General features: G+C 36.2%; 1 long non-coding RNA gene across 1 annotated transcript; it reads left to right on the plus strand.

The window, feature by feature from the left end:
* Window positions 1-7,232: 7,232 nt before the first annotated feature.
* Window positions 7,233-8,259, plus strand: LOC138899615 (uncharacterized). Its single transcript, XR_011411360.1, has 2 exons — window positions 7,233-7,327; window positions 7,906-8,259. It is a non-coding gene; the product is annotated as an uncharacterized lncRNA (long non-coding RNA).
* The last annotated feature ends 10,223 nt before the right edge of the window (window positions 8,260-18,482 follow it).

The raw sequence follows: 18,482 nt of genomic DNA on the forward strand, positions 1-18,482 counted from the left end.
TGTGTATGCAGCAGACTGTCTATTCTTTCCTTGTCAAACAAAAAAAAAACACTTGTAACAACTATATAGATTGCCTAGAGTCTAACTTCTATATACTGATAGTATAACATAAGAGATAGCTACAAATAACTTATGTGGTATTAATAACTTGGAAACAAGGCACGCAATGCAGCTACAGCATGTTAAAATACATTAAAAAAAAGTGCAGTCCAGTGCACAAGGTATCCCGCGTTCACACAGGATCCGGGGGAGGACCGCACTCCAAGGGGTGTAATGTAGACAGCCTACTCTAATGCAAGCATTAGTGGATGTTTCCACGGCTCGAACCTGTGACCGATAGGTCACACGGAGACAACTTTACTTTTGCTCCAAGGCCCTTCTCTAACATGTTAAATTGCATATATGTGTAAAAAAAATTACAGTATCAGTGTATATAAGTTAAATTAATGTATGTCGTCTATTCTTTTATACAGTTTTATTAGTGGGCATCTCTCATATAGTTGAATCTTAAGTTTTTTTTGTCAAAAAATGATAGCTCAACATAGTTATGAATATATTATAGCATAATTATTCCTTTCATTTTCACCTGATTTCAACTTGCAAGAAAGAAGAAATTTCGACAGATACTATTTTGTCCTTCTTTTGATATTTGATTTTATCAGTCCTCCTAGAAATTTTAATATATCCCATCATTTTTAACAGTCAAAATGTGGTAGAACATGTCAACACCATCACGTATTTCAAATATTACCCAAGTGATCATATGCATTGAAACAAAAGCAGAACTCAAGTCTAGAGCTAAAAGAAATAAATTCATTTAAACAAAAAGACAAACACCTGATAGGCTTCACTTCAAAAATGTGGATTGTGATTCTCGTGGGTAGCTTAGATAGTTAGATTACAAATCTCCATATAACTCAATATTCATATAGGGTTAAATGAGCTTAACGGGACAGGATATATAGCAACGTGGTTCATCTACTGTCATAATTTATTAGGCTTTTTGTTTACTTTCGTCTTCAAGAGAGAGATTTAGTGGGCGTTTGGACGTAAGAATTGTAAAATTTCAAAAAAAATTCTAAGTGAAAATGATATTTGAAAATTAGAGTTTGTGTTTGGACATAAATATAATTTTTGGTTGTTTTTGAATGTTTGTGAATGATTTGAGCGAAAATTTTGAAAAACAACTTTTTGGAATTTTTCAAATTTTCTAAACATATTAAGAAATCTACTTTTTAGCATTAATTAATAATGAAATTGACCATATTAATCTTAATTTGCTTATTAGAAATACAACCAATACTCCTTGACTCTTTGCTCCAAAGACAACTTTGGAAAAAAGAAATTAAGTTTTTCTTGATATTTGAAAAAATCTAATATTATGAACCACAAAATGTTAAGCTGAAGATTAATCAACAATGGCAGAAAGAGAGAAAATGACAGAAAGGAGAAACTGAGTCGGTCCAGCCAAGTCTAGACCACTCTTTTATTTCTATTATCTATCTGTATTTTCCTAAAATCTGAGTATATATATTTACAACAATAAAGAATGGTAAGAAAAACAAAAATACAATTGGGCCGGGTATCCTATGTTATTCCTGGTCTACTTGGTTGGGCCCTTTTCCTTTAGCTGAGCCCATATCTGGGTTAACACCCCCTTTCAAGCTAGAGAGTAAAAATACACCAAGCTTGCCAAGAATACTGTGATGAAGTTGTCCACATAGAGCCTTGGTCATAATATCAGCTAATTGATTGACATTGGAAACAAAATGCAAAGAAATAAGTCCTGAATTCAAGCATGCGCGAACATAATGACAATCGATCTCAATGTGCTTTGTACGCTCATGAAAAACTGGATTTTTAGCAATGTGAAGAGCAGCCTGGGTATCACAATGGACTAGGACAGGAGCACAAATAATGAGACCAAGATCCCCAAGTAGTCTGACCAGCCATGAGATTTCAGCAGCTACTTTCCTTAGAGCCCTGTATTCAGCCTCAGCTGAAGACAAGGAAATAGTGGGTTGTTTCTTACTTTTCCAGGAAATTGGGTTGCCACCAAGTGTCACATAATATCCAGTAATAGATTTGCGAGAAATAGCACAAGAAGCCCAATCCGAATCAGAATAGGCCACAAGAGACAAGTTAGAAGAGCTGGAGAGAAACACACCCTGAGCAGAATCAGCTAACAAATATCTGAGAACATGCAGCCCAGCCATCATGTGAGGAACATGAGGTTTCTGAAGAAACTGGCTCAAGTGCTGGACAATAAAGGATATATCTGGTCTAGCGTGTTGTAAGAAATTGATATTGCCAATAAGCCTTCTGTACAAACTAGGATCAGCGAGGAGATCACTCATGTCTAGAGTCAGGTTAACAGAAGGGTCCAAATGACTCACAACATAGGAGAAATAGTGGCAATTGAATTCAGCAAGAAGATCATTGGTGTATTTGTGCTGACTCGTGACATAACCCTGAGAGGTTTTGGAGATTTCAAGCCCTAAGAAATAATGGACTGAACCCAAATCCTTGATTTTGAATGGTCATCCAAAAATTACTTCAGGGAGTTCATTTCAGATAGGTCATTTCCAACCAATAATACATCATCAACACAGACAGCCAATACCACCAAAGAACCAGAAGAGGATTTAGTGAAAAAAGAGTAATCATTTAAACTGGAAATGTAGCCTCTTAACAGTAAAACCTCAGACAATTTTGAAAACCACTGCCTGGAGGCTTGTCTGAGGCCATAAAGAGATTTCTTGAGCTTACAGACTAGATGAGCTGAAAAAGAAGCAGGGGAGACATCAAGACCAGGAGGAATTTTCATATAGACTTCCTCATGGAGATCACCATGAAGGAGGGCATTATTAACATTCAACTAGTATACAGTCCAATCTCTTTTGATGGCAAGAGTTAAGAGGCTTTTGATTGTGGTGAGCTTGATAACAGGGGAGAAGGTTTCAGTAAAATCAATCCCTTCCCTCTGAGTATCTCCTCTAATAACTAACCTTGCCTTGTATCTCTCAATAGACCCATCTACCCTCTGCTTAATCTTATAAACCCATTTGCAGGGAATAGCCTTCTTTTGTGGAGGAAGAGGGACAATGTCCCAATTCTGATTAGCCTCAAGAGCATGAAATTCTTTTAACATGGCCTCTTTTCAAGAAGGATGAGCTGCAGCCTACTGGTAAAACTGAGGTTCATGCATGTGAACTTCACTAAGTGAGACTTTAGAGGGTGTAGAATTAGAAGAGGAGATGACATAAGTACAAATATAATCCTCAAGATAAGAAGGTTGAATAACAGTTCTAGTGGACTTTCTTAAGGGAGGAAGAGCAGAAGTAGTTAAAATGGAAGTAGGAAGAGCAGAAGTAGTTGAAATGCAAGTAAGAGGGGTAGAAATAGGAGCAGGGGAGACAACAAGTGGTGGAGATGAAGGGAGATGATTAGGAAAAGCTTCAGGAGGACTAGCAGAGGGAATATCTACAGGAGTAAAAACTGGGATATCCACAAAAGTGGTTGGTAAAATATTGAAAGGAGGAGAATTAGAGGAAGAGGAATAGGGAAAAATATGCTCATGAAATACCACATCTCTAGAATGGAAAACAGAAGAGTTAGATAAGTTGAGCAATTTGTATCCTTTCTTCCCACATGGATATCCTAAGAATATACAAGCAATAGCTCTAGATTGAAACTTATCCCTGCCTACCTTAGGGGAAGTGGAAAATGAGAGACAACCAAATGATCTTAAGTGGTCATAAGGAGGTGGATGACCATGAAGTTTTTCAAATGGGGAATGTTTGAGAAGAAGTGATGAAGGCATTCTATTGATAAGGTATGTGGCAGTCAGTACACATTCCCCCAAAATTTCAGAGGTAATTTGGATTGAAACAGTAGTTCTCTTGAAATTTCTAAAAGATGTTTGTGTTTTCTCTCTACAACACCATTTTGTTGTAGAATGTGAGGGATAGAAGTTTGATGTAAAATTCCTTGTGAAGCAAAGAAACTGATGGCTTCAGAACTACTTCCAAGTTCAAAAGCATTATCTGATCTAAAAGTTTGTATTGAGGAATTGAAGTGAACTTTTACCATATAGGTGAAAACTTTGAGAATGGACAGAGCATTACTCTTGAAAGAAAGAAGATGAGTCCAAGTGACTCTGGTAAAATCATCCACTAAAGTGAAAAAATATCTAAAGCCATTATAAGTTTTAGTGTTATAAAATCCCTAAATATCAATGTGAATTAGTTGAAAATGTGTGGTAGAATGAATAGTACTATCATGGAAAGGTAGTCTTTGTTGTCTAGCCATTGGACAAATTGAGCATATAAAAGGTTGTTTAGTGGATACTTTATTAGACATAAAGGAAATAGATTGCATCTTATGAAAAGGCATGTGACCTAATCTCTTATGCCAAAGTAAATACATCTTATTAACAGGTGAAATTTGATTACAACTAGGTAAAACATTTACAGGTGAAGTTGCAGGGACATATTTATTACATGGAATTGAACCTACATCAAAAACAGATTCATTGTGAGATCCATCAACAAAAGATGATAGAGAAGAAGTTTTGCTGCGAAACAGATCTCTATCTTGATGAAGATAATAGAGCCTGCCAGATGCCTTACCAATTACCAATGGCCTCTTCATAGAAGGGCCCTGTAAGGAACAATAGAATTTGGTAAGAACTGCTATACAATTCAGCTGAGTAATAAGTTGATGAATAGAAATTAAATTGAAATGGAAAGATGGTACTAGAAGGACATTAAGTAAAGTTATATCATATATTAGATGTAAGGATCAAGTTGATATAACCTTAACTTTGTACCTATTAGGTAGGGTGACAAGAAATAGTTTAGTTAAGGGCACAACATTTGTGAAGCAAATGTTTGTGTGGAGTCATGTGGTTAGTGGCCCTTGAATCCAAAATCCAAGGGTTTGTACTAGAGTGTGAAGATGCACATACATGAGAATCTACAGACTCTACAGCATAGGCAGTGAACAAACTTGTAAAGTGAGCAAATGCAGAATCCTCATCTGTGTGAATAGGTGGTACAGAACCAGGAGAGATCCGAACTTGCTGAAATAAACTCAGGAGATGCTAATACGGTTCCTTTGTAAACCCATGAACTGGAGCAAAAATTCCTTGAGGCTGACTAACCCTAGAAGATGATTGAGGATAGGAAATATCACCTTGGACACAGGAAGCAGACTTCTTATTCTTGGTAAATTTAAAATCAGTAGGAAAACCATGAAGTCTGTAATATTTTTCCATTGTGTGTCCAGGTTTCTTTCAGTACTTACAAGATATTGTGGACACATTCTTCTTAGGTTCATAATTCACCTTCTAAGTGAAATTTTTGTTGTTATTTTGAGTGACATAGAAAGAAGCAGAATCCCCAGAGAAATTGGAGACATTGGAAAGGGACTCCTTCTCACTCTCATCCTTTTGTAGGAGGGAGTAAGCTTTGCTTATAGGAGGAAGAGGGTTCATCATCATAATGGTACTCTTAACAGTAGAGTAGGACTCATTCAACCCATTCAAGAACTAGAACAATTGTTGGTCCTCTATACACTTTGGAAGTGCTCCACAAGAGCATACTATATCAACATAAGAAGAGTTCGATTCATCCCATAAGCTTTTAAGTTTAGTGAAGTAGGTAGGCTGAAGATTAATCAACAATGGCATAAAGAGAGGAAGAAAGCCCTAGATAGGGTGATGAGAGAGAAAAGAGAAAATGAGTCGGTCCAGCCAAGTCTAGACCACTTTTTTATTTTTATTTTCTATTTGTATTTTCATAAAATCTGAGTATATATATTTACAACAATAAAGAATGGTAAGAAAAATAAAAATACAATTGAGCCGGGTATCCTATGCTATTCCTGGTCTACTGGGCTGGCCCTTTTCCTTTAGCTGAGCCCATATCTGGATTAACATAAAAAAAAAGGCCAAAATTTCAGTTAAAGTGGACCGAAAGAGTAGTGTTTAGGAGTATAAAATTGATCAAATTCCTTTGATGAATTTCAACGCGTTGGAATTTGACAAGTTATACAGTACAAAGATATGGCAACTATTAAAATATGGCTGCCTTGTTTTATTGGATAACCAATCATTTTCTTGTTGGTATCTCCCATTTATTTTGTTATTTCCCAAATCAAGAAGCTAGGATTTTTTTTCAAAGTTTTTATTGATGAAATATGTATAATTAAATCATAGGAAATAGATGATTTAATTATATATATTTCATCAATAAAAACTTTGAAAAAAAATCCTAGCTTCTTGATTTGGGAAATAACAAAATAAATGGGAGATACCAACAAGAAAATGATTGGTTATCCAATAAAACAAGGCAGCCATATTATTTCCAAAAAGTTATGGGGAATGCCCCACAAAAATATTTTTAAAATATAAAATAAGCACAAAAAGAGGAAGGAAAATGTCACGGTTGATGTATATAGTGCAGGTCATAGACACTAATTAACTATCCCATATCTCGGAAAAATTCTAAAATTTATCTTCAAGTGAAAATTGTAAATTTTATGGTCAAACACTGATTTCGAAAAAAAATAAAAAAAATTCGAACTCATTAGCTTCAAATCCTGATTCTGCATCTGACTTGTTTTGTCACGTTTTTGTAAATAATTTTAAATATTTTGAACTGTTAACTATTTTGACTTATAAGAATATATAACTTTTATTTCAAAAACTTCTTTATTCAAATTCACACTGAAATTTAATTAGATTAAGTTTCTGAATTATGTCATATAAAATGGAACGGAGGAAACATTATTTATGAAAGAAAAAGATTTTACAAGAAAAACTAGTAAAGTCATATCAAATTCCAAAAATGGAACCAAACATCATAAATAAATTAAAAATAATAAAAATTGCACCATACAAAATGCCAACAGACACCAAAAAAAAAAAGCAAAAATGGTAAATACGGAACAAGAGTTAAATCTATTTTACTTACCAATCAAATATCCAAAAATATTTTTCATTCATTAAATACGGAAAGATAAGTTAAAAAAACAATTAATTTCTTGAGAAATACCTTTTAGGAAAACATTTCCCTAGGGGAACATTTTCCTTCGTAACAATAAAAACCATGCTACATGCATTTAGTACTTTAGAATTTACTTTACGTAATGTTTAACTTGACTTTTTGGATTATCATTTATTAATATTCTTAATTAAGCACAATATAATGTTTGCTTTATATATTGCTAGTGCATGTAGATGAATGCGAAAAACAGATTAGCCTACAACACATGGCTGCTCCAAAGACGATTGTTTCTCTTCTTCTTTTGTTGGTTTTCACAAGTAGTGATCTCTCTCTCTAATTTTTTATTTAGTTTTCATAGCATGTATACATAGATTATACAGTGATCATGCGCAGTATACGCAAAGGTGAAGCTACATGTCTAAAAGGGTGGTCAATTGATCACTCTTCGTAAAAAATTTACATTATATATATAGATAAAATATTAGGTTTTAGAGGTATATAACATATACTGTATACCCTTTGTTGGGAAATTTTTTTCACTTCCTTCAAGCTTGAACACCCTTAAAAAAAATTCTGGTTTCGCTACTAGTTATACGTATATTATATATGAATTATACATATATTATACGTCTGCCAAAGTCGAAGGCAGAGAATTCAATAAGGTGGGCTATGTAAGGATATTCAAAGTCTATTTTTTGATCAATAAAAAGTAATATATTTTATCTTATGCACAGTATAATTTTTCGGCGAAAGATGTTCAGTTGACCATCCTTGGTCACACATAGCTATTAGCTTCGCCCCTAGTCTGCCGGCTACTTTTAATTTAAATTGTTGGGTGTGCAACTATTTAGGTTAATTCTTATGTATCTAACTAATGGAATGAATATTATAACAGGTACATTATATGAAGTGGAAGCAAGAAATGTAGTGTATGTGCATTGCAACAGTGACAGTGACTGTGAATTTATTTGTAAAGATGATTATAAGATGGATCCATTTTGCTACAAAAGCCTATGTGTTTGTGATAGTAATTACTTTTGCAAAAATAAATTTGGTTGCAGTTTGAAAGGATTCGTATGTGATGATGGTGATATCCAATGTATTAATTACACGTGTCAATGCCCAGAGAAAGTCTAGGGCTAGCTGTGTCTAAATTATGAGTCCTAATTACATATTACCGAACTACTTCGGCTTGTAATATTGACTCTAAATATTATATAATATACTATTTTACTCTTTTGGAACTAAATATGTATTCCCTCCATCCCATTTTAATTGTCGCTTTATTAGCTCTTTCTTTCTTTTTTTGGGTAACCAGATATTTTCATAAATCACGAATTGAGAAACTTTACAAAGCACAACTAACATAGCTACAATTCCGCTTTAGATCTTTGTACGTCCATTATGAAAATAATAAAACAAGGTACATTTACTAAGTTACTCCTATTAAATATATTTTGAGAATTGAGCAATATTATTAAAAAGAACTATTATTTCTTTAATATTAAGGGTTATAGTCGGAAACAACTACTCCTTCCGGTGTACTTTAATTGGCTTTTTGACCTTTTTTTGTGATTCACAACATGTGATTTTTACAGATATCAAGAAGAAATTAACTTTTTTTTTCAAAGTTGCCCTTGGAATAAAGAGCCTAGGAGTATTTTTAGTATTTTGAATGAACAAATTAAGATTAATATGGTCAATTTTATTATTAATTAATGCTAAAAGGTAAATTCTTTAATATGCGTGAAAACAACCTGAAAAATCAATTAAAGTAAACTAGAAGGAATAATAAATTTAGTCTTGAATTCCTAATGGGACAATATTTGAGGCAATTCTTTTGAGTTAAAGCGAAAATTAAAATGGGATATTGGAGAAAGTATTACCGAATTACATCACCATTTGATATGATCATAAATTCATTTGTCATTTCTAAAATTTAAAACCTACAAACTCAAAATCCTAACCCCTCCTATTCTAATAGGGTTCATACCTGTAAGGCATTAAAATTTGATAAGATAATGCATTTACTTCCACAGAAATTTATTCCATAATTTAAAATGCTTAACTTTTGACTGTTTCAACTTTTATACTTGATGCTTACTCAAAAGTGGAAAAGAGCCAGTCCCTTTGAAATGCTATTCTACTACAAATATCTAATCGAAGCAGTTTTTAGTAATATCTAATAGGGTCCTTATAAGCTATAGAAAAACAAATTTAGATAAGATATAATCTATGCATTTACTCTTAGAAGTTACTTTACGAAATGTTTAACTTGATATTTTTGTATTATCATTTACTATACTAAGTCATAATCTTGCTTTATAATTACTACTAGCTAAGTGCAGATGAATGTGTATACCACACATATTATTAGCCTGCAATTAGGGATATACATGGACCGGGTTGGTTCGAATTTTATCAAAATCAAACCAAACCAACTATATCGGTTTGGATTGGTTCGGTTTTGTTGGTTTTTTCGGGTTTCTCGGATTTTTTCGTTACACAATATTATTTCAATCTTACTTTATTAAAGTTGTAGGCAGAGTTTTGATAAGTGATTATATGTTTAGTAAAAATTTAAAAAGCTAACAAACATACGATCTATTAATATATTCTTATGGGAGTATTCTTTTTTTTTAGTAGCACATAATAGTAATTAAGACCAGGCAGGTTTATGATGGTGTAGCCATCCAATGCTTCCATGAGAACCAAGTTTGCTCGTGATGTAATGGAGCATCTTTCAGCACGTGGGAGAATAACTTTGTTCACCATTTCGAACAGCAGTTGGTACACTAGAATGAGGGCCTTCTTGTTTACTCGTTCCCCTTGTTGTACTGCCTTATCCTTCACAATGGCGTTTCTGAAATTTGTAGAGCAGACCCTCTCAATGGATGACATAATGGATGACATCCCATCAGTGGACACACCCAAAATGGCTCCAGTACACTAGTGTCCATCACAAAATCAACATCGTTCACTTTCAGACAAATGTTATCATCCACAACTGTGAAGAAGTCAGCATAAAAGCTACGCACTTCTGCCTCATATACCTTGGGATTGTCAGTTGTGAACAGATGTGTCCATTATTTGAATTCATAGATCTCCACCAATTGACACATTCCTTACATATCCAGAATATCGGGGGCAAATGTATGGCCCCACGGTACCTTTTGGATTCTCAGTTTTTCCCTTCCAGCATCCTGGGTTGAACCAACCTTGGCCCTCTTGGAGGAACCGGGTTCTTCACTAGCACTAGTCTTCCTTTTCACTAATTGTCTTGCATTTTTTCTTTTCTCACCAGATTTCTCAGACACCTTTTTCTCAGACACTTGTTCAACCAACTCTTTACCAGATTTCTCACCTACTTTCTCACAAGACTTTTCACCCTCAACCTTGCTCAAGTACATTCCACTCACAGATGACTCCTTTTTGGACTTTGGAACAGTAAGTTTCTTTGAGGACTTATGAACCAAGGAACTAGGTTCCTCTTCTACCTCATCATCAACATCAACCACTAGTGCAGGAGGCACTACCTTCTCATTTACAACCTTTCCATCTTTCACCAATCTCCTCTTCTTCTTTTCCTTTTTGCTTTTCCTTAAAACTGACTCAATTTTTCCTTCTTCTGCAACCTAGTGATATGTCTCTTAGAAGTTGACTCTTGGGGAGTTTCCTGACTACTCCTAGCCCTGATGAAGCTTGCAAGAGCCACATTGTCATAGTCATCTTCACTCCCTTCGTTTTCCTCCTCAGACAGAGATCTCATCTCGGGAGGAACAATGGTCAATGGCTCAACATAGAAATGAGGAGAGAGAAAGGGATCAGTACTGACCTGGGGTTCTTTAGAAGAATAGGGAGTTTCATCCCAAGTAGGAGCATAGTGCTCCTCTTATGTGAAGGGATCAGATCCCTCAGGAAGTTCCCCAGTAGTACTGTTTGGTGCCAGATTTTTGACAGGCACCAGTTCTCTTTCCTCCACCAGTAGACTATCACCTTCCCCTTTAGACCCATTTGTTTTAGACACGCCTTCATACTCACCAACTACACATCCCTCAGCAACGATTGACAACATATTCTTTATGGCCTCTTGTTCTTGCAAACCCAAAGTAAACTCATAAGACATAAGAAGAGCATTACATGTAAACTCGGCGATATTCAAATAAAGACCTAGGTAGTCTTTGCCGATTCATCACTGTTACAACCCACTCCTTGCATCTCAGAACATTCTTTCACTGGTCGACTAAGAATTTCCTGATTGTTTTTTTCCACCAGTGTATCTGCTTCTACCATTTTTTTCGACGAGACAGAAGGAGAGGTTGCTACCACAAATTTCTTGGAAGTAGAGGTTTTATGACTCCTATGAGAGCCAGTGCTCGACTGAGTTGGAGAGGAACCAGTAGGTGGTTGTGACTCTAGCTTAGGGTTTGGACTAGATGGTGTAGGGATTATAGGTTCTAGCATTGGGGTTTCAATGGGTGATGACACAGTGGGGACGATTCTTGGAACAGTCTGAGTCTCCAGATTTTCAGACATGGTGGAGGATAGTGAGAGTTTGATGGAAGAGGAAAGTGTTTGGTTTGAAGGAAAAAGGAAATTTTTGGTTTTGATGTGAACAATTATGATAGTGACCGTGATAGAGGTTATTTAAGAGGGGTGAGGGACCGGTTATGAACGGATATCAAGTTGGGTAGACGGGTCGTTTCATAACATGTAGGACGCTTGAGTTCCAAAGAGAGAAGGGAAGGATTGACATTTTAATGACGTGGCATCATTTCATCCGTTAAAAAGATGTAGATGAGAGTACATAGAAACTACTAACATGTGTCAAAGGAACCAGGTTCCATGACAGATTTTGTAAATGTGAACTTCATCCTTTTGACTGAAATGCGATATCATTGGCTACTTGTTTGCTTTGTAATCGTCATGCGTGCCTACCTGCAATGGTATAGAGATGAGTTAGACTTTGCCAGAAAATACTTTTTTAGTTATTTTACCTGTACATTTCTTTCATAGCCAATAATCGAGGGACCAGGTCCCTAGCTAGATTTCATCAACCCTAGTGCCAAGCAATTCTTTTCAAAGTGCTCTCTGCTCAGTGCTTTCGTGAAGATATCTGCAATTTAATCTTCTGTGCTGCAAAACTTCATGCAGATGAGCCCTTTCTCAACATTGTCTCTGAGGAAATGATGTCGCACATCAATATGCTTTGTTCTCTTATGTTGAACTGGAGTTTTTTCCATGTTGAGAGTACAAGTGTTGTCACATAGTAAGGACACATAATTAGAAAACACACCGAAATCTTCTAGCTGCTGCTTGATCCACAGCAATTGAGCACAACAAGAGGCAGCTGCCACATACTCAGCTCTAGCAGTTGAAAGGGCCACTAAGTTTTGTTTTCTTATGCCCCATGAGATTAGACATTAACCTAGAAAATGTGCCATACCAAAAGTATTTTTCCTATCCACCAGATAACCAGCATAGTCAGCATCAGCATACCCTATTAAGTGAAAGTTATCTCCAGAGGGATAGTAGAGAACCAGGTCCTGTGTTCCTTTGAGATACCTCAGAATTCTCTTTGCAGTCTTTAGATGAGACTCATTTGGATTGGATTGAAGCCTGGCACAGAGTCCCACACTGAAAACAATATATGGTCTACTTGCTGTGAGATACAGAAGTGACCCAATAATGCCTCTATACATAGTCTCGTTTACAGGAGAACCAGGTTCATCCATATCCAGGCGAGTGGCATTGGCAATAGGTGTATCAATGATCCTTGAACTCTCCATCTCAAATCTCTTCAGAAGCTCTTTGATGTATTTTTTCTGACTTATCATTGTACCCCTAGGAGTTTGCTTGACTTGTAGACCCAAGAAGAAATTCAATTCCCCCATCATGCTCATTTCAAACTCACTTCCCATGAGTCTTGCAAATTCCTCACACAAAGAGTTATTTGTTGCTCCGAAGATAATGTCATCAACATAGACTTGCACTATGAGCAGGTTCCTCCCCCGTTTCTTCAGAAATAGAGTGTTGTTAATTTTCCCTCTTGTAAAGCCATTTTCTAGAAGAAATTTGGATAGCCTTTCATACCATGCACGAGGAGCCTGCTTCAGTCCATATAATGCCTTGTCAAGTTTAAACACGTGCTCAGGATGCTCATGGCACTCGAAACCAGGCGGTTGCTTGACGAAAACTTCTTTTTTCCTCCTCTACTTGGCACTCTCATAGATCCACATAGATCCATATAGAGGAGATCTAGTGGCCTTGAGGTACTTACTTCCTTTTTGGGTTTGAATGAGGATCTGATCTGCTTTCCTTTTGCACATACATCACACACCTTGTGATCTTTGAAGCTTGACTTAGGCAATCCACGAACCAGGTCCTTCCTGACCAACTTGTTCAGCAATGTAAAACTTGCATGGCTCAACCTTCTGTGCCATAGTTTTGCGTCATCATCCACATCACTCAGACACGTGAGATCCTCATTATGTAATGACTCAAAATCAGTGACATAGATGTTCTTGTATCTTTTTTCCATCAGGATCACATCACCAGTCACAAGATTTGTGACTGTAGATTTTTGACACAAATTCCACCTTGTTGCCTTTGTCGCAGATCTGAGAGACACTCAGCAAGTTGTACTTCAGGCCATTCACGTAATACACATTTTCGATTGAGTGAGTGAGAGACTTCCCAATGCTTCCTACTCCAAGAATGTATCCCTTTTTGCCATTTTCAAAGGATACACTCCCTCCTTGCAGGGCTTTGAGTGAAAGAAAATCATTAGTGCTTCCAGTCATATGCTTCGAGCATCCATGTACCATCTTTGGTTGCTTCCTTTCACTGCTCACTGCACAAGAGAATCAAGGATTAGACTTAGGAACCCAAACAAGTTTGGGTCCCTTGTAATGAGGAAACGGGTGAATCAAAGTTCTTTTTGTCCAAGCAGGAAATATACGTTTGTTATATGAGGGAGCAGGTTTTTTTGCAATAGTTACTTTTTTAGCAAAAACTTTATTTTTCTGCTGGGACTGGAATCTGAATTTACATGTTTTCTTGAAATGTCCAGTGTTACCACAGTGAGTGCAGAGCCAGTTATCAGGAATAGTAACATACTTGTTGTGTGGGTTGTAAGGGGTTTTTTCTTTTTGGAACCCGATTCCCTGCATGTTCCCCCCACTGTTCGTATACATAGCAGCGATTGCATCAGAGGACTAGGTCCACTTAAGAGATTTTTCTAGGTCATTATTCACTCTGCCTAGATCTTCCTGAAGTTGTCTGTTTTTCTCAAGCTCAGCACACAAACTAGATTTTACTGATTTTAGCTCATTTTCAAGCCTAAGGTGTGCCTCACTTGTAACTCACTTTCCCTTTTGAGTGTTCATAGGCCTATTTTCCCTTCTTAGTTCCTCAATTGTTTCCTTTAGGTCTACAACTACTACCAATAAGTCATCTCTCTCATGCTCTATGTTTGCAATACTCTCAGACTCTCAATCAAAATATCATTTCCCCTTTTTAAACTCTCAATGGTCTCTCTTAGATCAACTACAACCACCACTAGATCATCTCTCTCGTGTTCTATTTCTCCTAGTTCTGTGGTTAGCGCATTTTTATCATTAATGAGACTGTGATAAGCATCAATTAAAATATTAGCCAAAGATATAAGCTTCTTTTGAGAATAGGATTTCAGATTTCTTTGAACATCCAGAAAGTTTACCTCATCTTCATCGTCATCCTCCTCATCCTCGTCTGATTTAGCCATTAGAGTAAATATGGAATCGTATTCAGCTGCTTCACTTTCTACTTCCATCATGGAGTTGTCACCTTGATCATCATCATCTCCAGATTCGCTGGAGGAGTCTCCCCATGCAGCAAGAGCTTGTTTCACAACATTGTCAGCGACATCTTTTCTCTTGAACTTTTTGTCAGGAACCTGGTTCCTTTTGACTGCTTTATTTGTGTTGTGTTTGTACTGATCTTGCTTAAGAAGGGGGCAATCCTTGATAAAATGTCTTGGTTTCCCACACTTATGACATAGGTCATAGCCTCTTGGCTTGCTAGAGCTTCCCCTTTTTGGAATACCTCTATTTCTGCGAACTATTTTCTGAAATCTCTTTGTCAGGTAAGCCATGTCGGCATCCTCACCACTTGAGTCATTTTTGTCTGTCTTGAGGACTAGGTTCTTCTCTATTTTGGGCTATCTTCTCTCATTGTCCTTCTTCTTCTTTATTTCATAAGTTTTTAGATTACCAATGAGTTCATCAATGGTCAACTTCTGCAAATTCTTTACCTCTATGATGGCATTTACCTTGCTTTCCCAGGAACCAGGTAACACACTAAGTATTTTCCTGACAAGTTTGTTCCTGGGAATGATTTCTCCCAGTGAGTGAAGTTCATTCATGATAGAGGTGATGCGAGTGTGCATGTCCTAAATGGATTCGCCATCCTTCATTCTGAAGAGCTCATACTCAGTTGTCAACATATCGATCTTCGACTGCTTGACTTGAGTTATCCCTTTGTGTGTTGTTTGAAGAGCTTCCCAGATCTCCTTAGCACTCTGATAAGCTGAGATGCGGTTGTATTCATCTAGTCTGATGCCACAGACAAGAATCTATTTTGCCCTGAAATTCTTCTCAATAGCCTTTATGTCAGCATCGTTGTACTCTTTTCTCGATTTTGAGACTGTAGTTGTTCCCTCATCAACAGTTTTCACGGGAACAAAAAGGTCTGTCACAGATTACATCCCACAACTCTGAATCCTCAACCATGATGAAATCATGCATTCTTGTTTTCCACCAACCATAGTATTGGCCATTAAATCTAGGTGGTTTGTACGTTAATTGTCCTTCCTCGAAGTTTGGTGGAGCAGCCATGATGAAGATCCTTTCTAGGTGTTAACCTTTTAGAAAGAACCCGCTCTGATACCAATTGATAAAAACTAAGGGTCCACCAAACTATGTAGAGAAGCAGGTACTCTATACGTTCCCACAGAGCGCACGCACACAGCAGTAAGTAAATGACACAATGGAATTTTACGTGCAAAACTCTCAACTCACGGGATTAAAGATCACGACCTACCCTTGTAGGATTTCAACTTCACTACTGAGCAAACTTTAGATTACAACATATTGTAACCTAGAAATTCACCTGTAATCCCTCACTAACTTGTAACAACTCTATTACAAGCCACTTTGTAATAACTCTATTACAAAGATTTACAACTCGACTAACTCTAGCCAAGACACAAACACAAGGCTTATGATTTTACAAAGATTTCCTACGCAATGCTTCTAACTAAGCTAAGTAGAAATTATAAGTAAAGTGCTTTAACAAAGGTGCAACACAACTAAGGACATGTAATGACTCAATACAGGAAACAAGTCCTTCGTTATGTTGTTCTTTATTCTTGATGCCCTTGAGAATCACTTGCAAGATTGACACAGACTTGAGAGAATGCTTGATCGATTCTGAATGTGCAAAGGTTTTGTTTTGCCTTTGCTTGATGTTAGTAATTCATTTGTGACATCACTTGGATGATGCAAGCAAGTTAGGTAAAGGGCATTCCCCATAAAGTTGACTGGTGTACTGTTTTTGCACTGTTGCGTGTGCAGGCAGCAACTTTATAGTTGTGAGAAGTTGACTTGTATCGTCACTGAGGAAACTGGTGGCCATTTGTTCCCTTTGTTGTTCCTTTGACTCTGAAGAGTTGAACCACATCCCCGACTTGAGACTTGTCGTTCTTTAAGTATTTGAGGATGTGTAACAGGTTCCTTATCTGGTTCTTATCATTAAGTTTGTTAGATCATCAAAACATAACAGGGATACATATAACCGATCACTTAGTTTGGATTTATTAAATTCGTATCTTCTGAAAGAATTTACCTGCAGGTGTGTTCATAATCAGCTGGCCATATTCTTTCTTGGCCATCGTTTAAGCAATTCTTTAAGAGAAAATTAAAAACGACAACATGCATGATTAACACAAACCGTGGGGCAAAGAACAACTTTTCAGTAAAATAATTCCAAATATAACACAAGTTTTGAACAAAAGTTACCTACAAAAAGAAAAGAAAGAATGAAGTACAGGCGTAATTATCTTATTTGCAGAAGTGTAGAAACAGGACATAAAGGTTTTTGACACTTAAATGTTATCATCTCGACTTTCCCCGGTCCCCGCGCACAGGAAAACTTAGTGTATCGGGCTGCCAATGTTATATCTCGACGAAAACTCATAGGGTGGCCAGCATCGTTGTCATTTTCATGTCTTTGCTACTTGAGTTGCTGTTAATTGTTGTTATCATTAGTAATTAACTAACTAATTAATTTATGGGAGGAATCATTAGACAAGATGGATGTGCTAAACTTCTGCTGCTAGACGACTTTAGAGAGAACAATGAATGAATACTTCCAGCTTTGTAAACGAATATATGGTAATCTAAGGCTGGCAGAGGCTAATAAAGGTGCAAACTACACTTTCTTTTTTGATAATCATGATTAGGGGTGTACAAACCGAATCGGAAAAACGCACCAAACCGAAAAGTCAAACCAAACCGATTAAAAAATCCGACTAGGTTTGGTGTGATTTGTTTTGGTATTGAGTTAAAAAACCTGAAGCAAACCTAGATATAGAATTTTTATATAGAATTTTCTTTAAAAAAATGTCTAGAAATTTCTGAGATTCTCTTACGGGATATAATATTTAATAAAATATGAAGTGCTTCATATTTATTAACCTTAAATAATGGATTGTATGATCACTTTCTTATCAAGTGTTACAAAAATGTGTCAATTTCTTTGTTCTTCACTTCTTCCATATTCATATGTCAAGATCTATTAAATTCTTATATCTTTTTCTAATTTGAAGTGATTATTATTATCTAGGTATCATATTGATTTTTATGTTCAATTACTAAATTCGATTAACCTTGAAAGTGTACATCAACAAAAAATTATTGTCGGACGACTAAAAAGCTAACTATCATGTGTTAATAAGTAGATTCTTCCATAAGAATATTTAATAAATAATGCGTATCAATTTTTAAATTTTTACTAAACATATATTTACTTATAAAAAATTTAACAAAGTAAGATTGAAACAATATTTAAATAACAAAAAACCCAAAAAATCCGCCAAAACAGAACCAATCCAAATCGATATAGTTGGTTTTGTTTAGTTTTGATAAAAAACGAACCAACCCGGTCCATGTACACCCCTAACCATGATATTCGGGCAAGCTTGCACGTACCTCGACTAATTCAACAAGGTACCGGCTACCTCTCACTAACACATGTATCAGGTAACTCTATCCAACAACTCAGATATCAGGTAACTCTATCCACCAAAGGCTTGGACATGTCCGGGGTAATCACCCAATATTTTTGCCTCACGCTAGGAAGCAGACTGCACTTCTTGATCACCACCTTTTGCTCACAGGAGTAAATTCAGCTAGGAAAAAGAAATTGTTGATG

Source organism: Nicotiana tomentosiformis, chromosome 9 (genome assembly GCF_000390325.3).
Source record: "Nicotiana tomentosiformis chromosome 9, ASM39032v3, whole genome shotgun sequence".
NCBI classification, from domain to species: domain Eukaryota; kingdom Viridiplantae; phylum Streptophyta; class Magnoliopsida; order Solanales; family Solanaceae; genus Nicotiana; species Nicotiana tomentosiformis.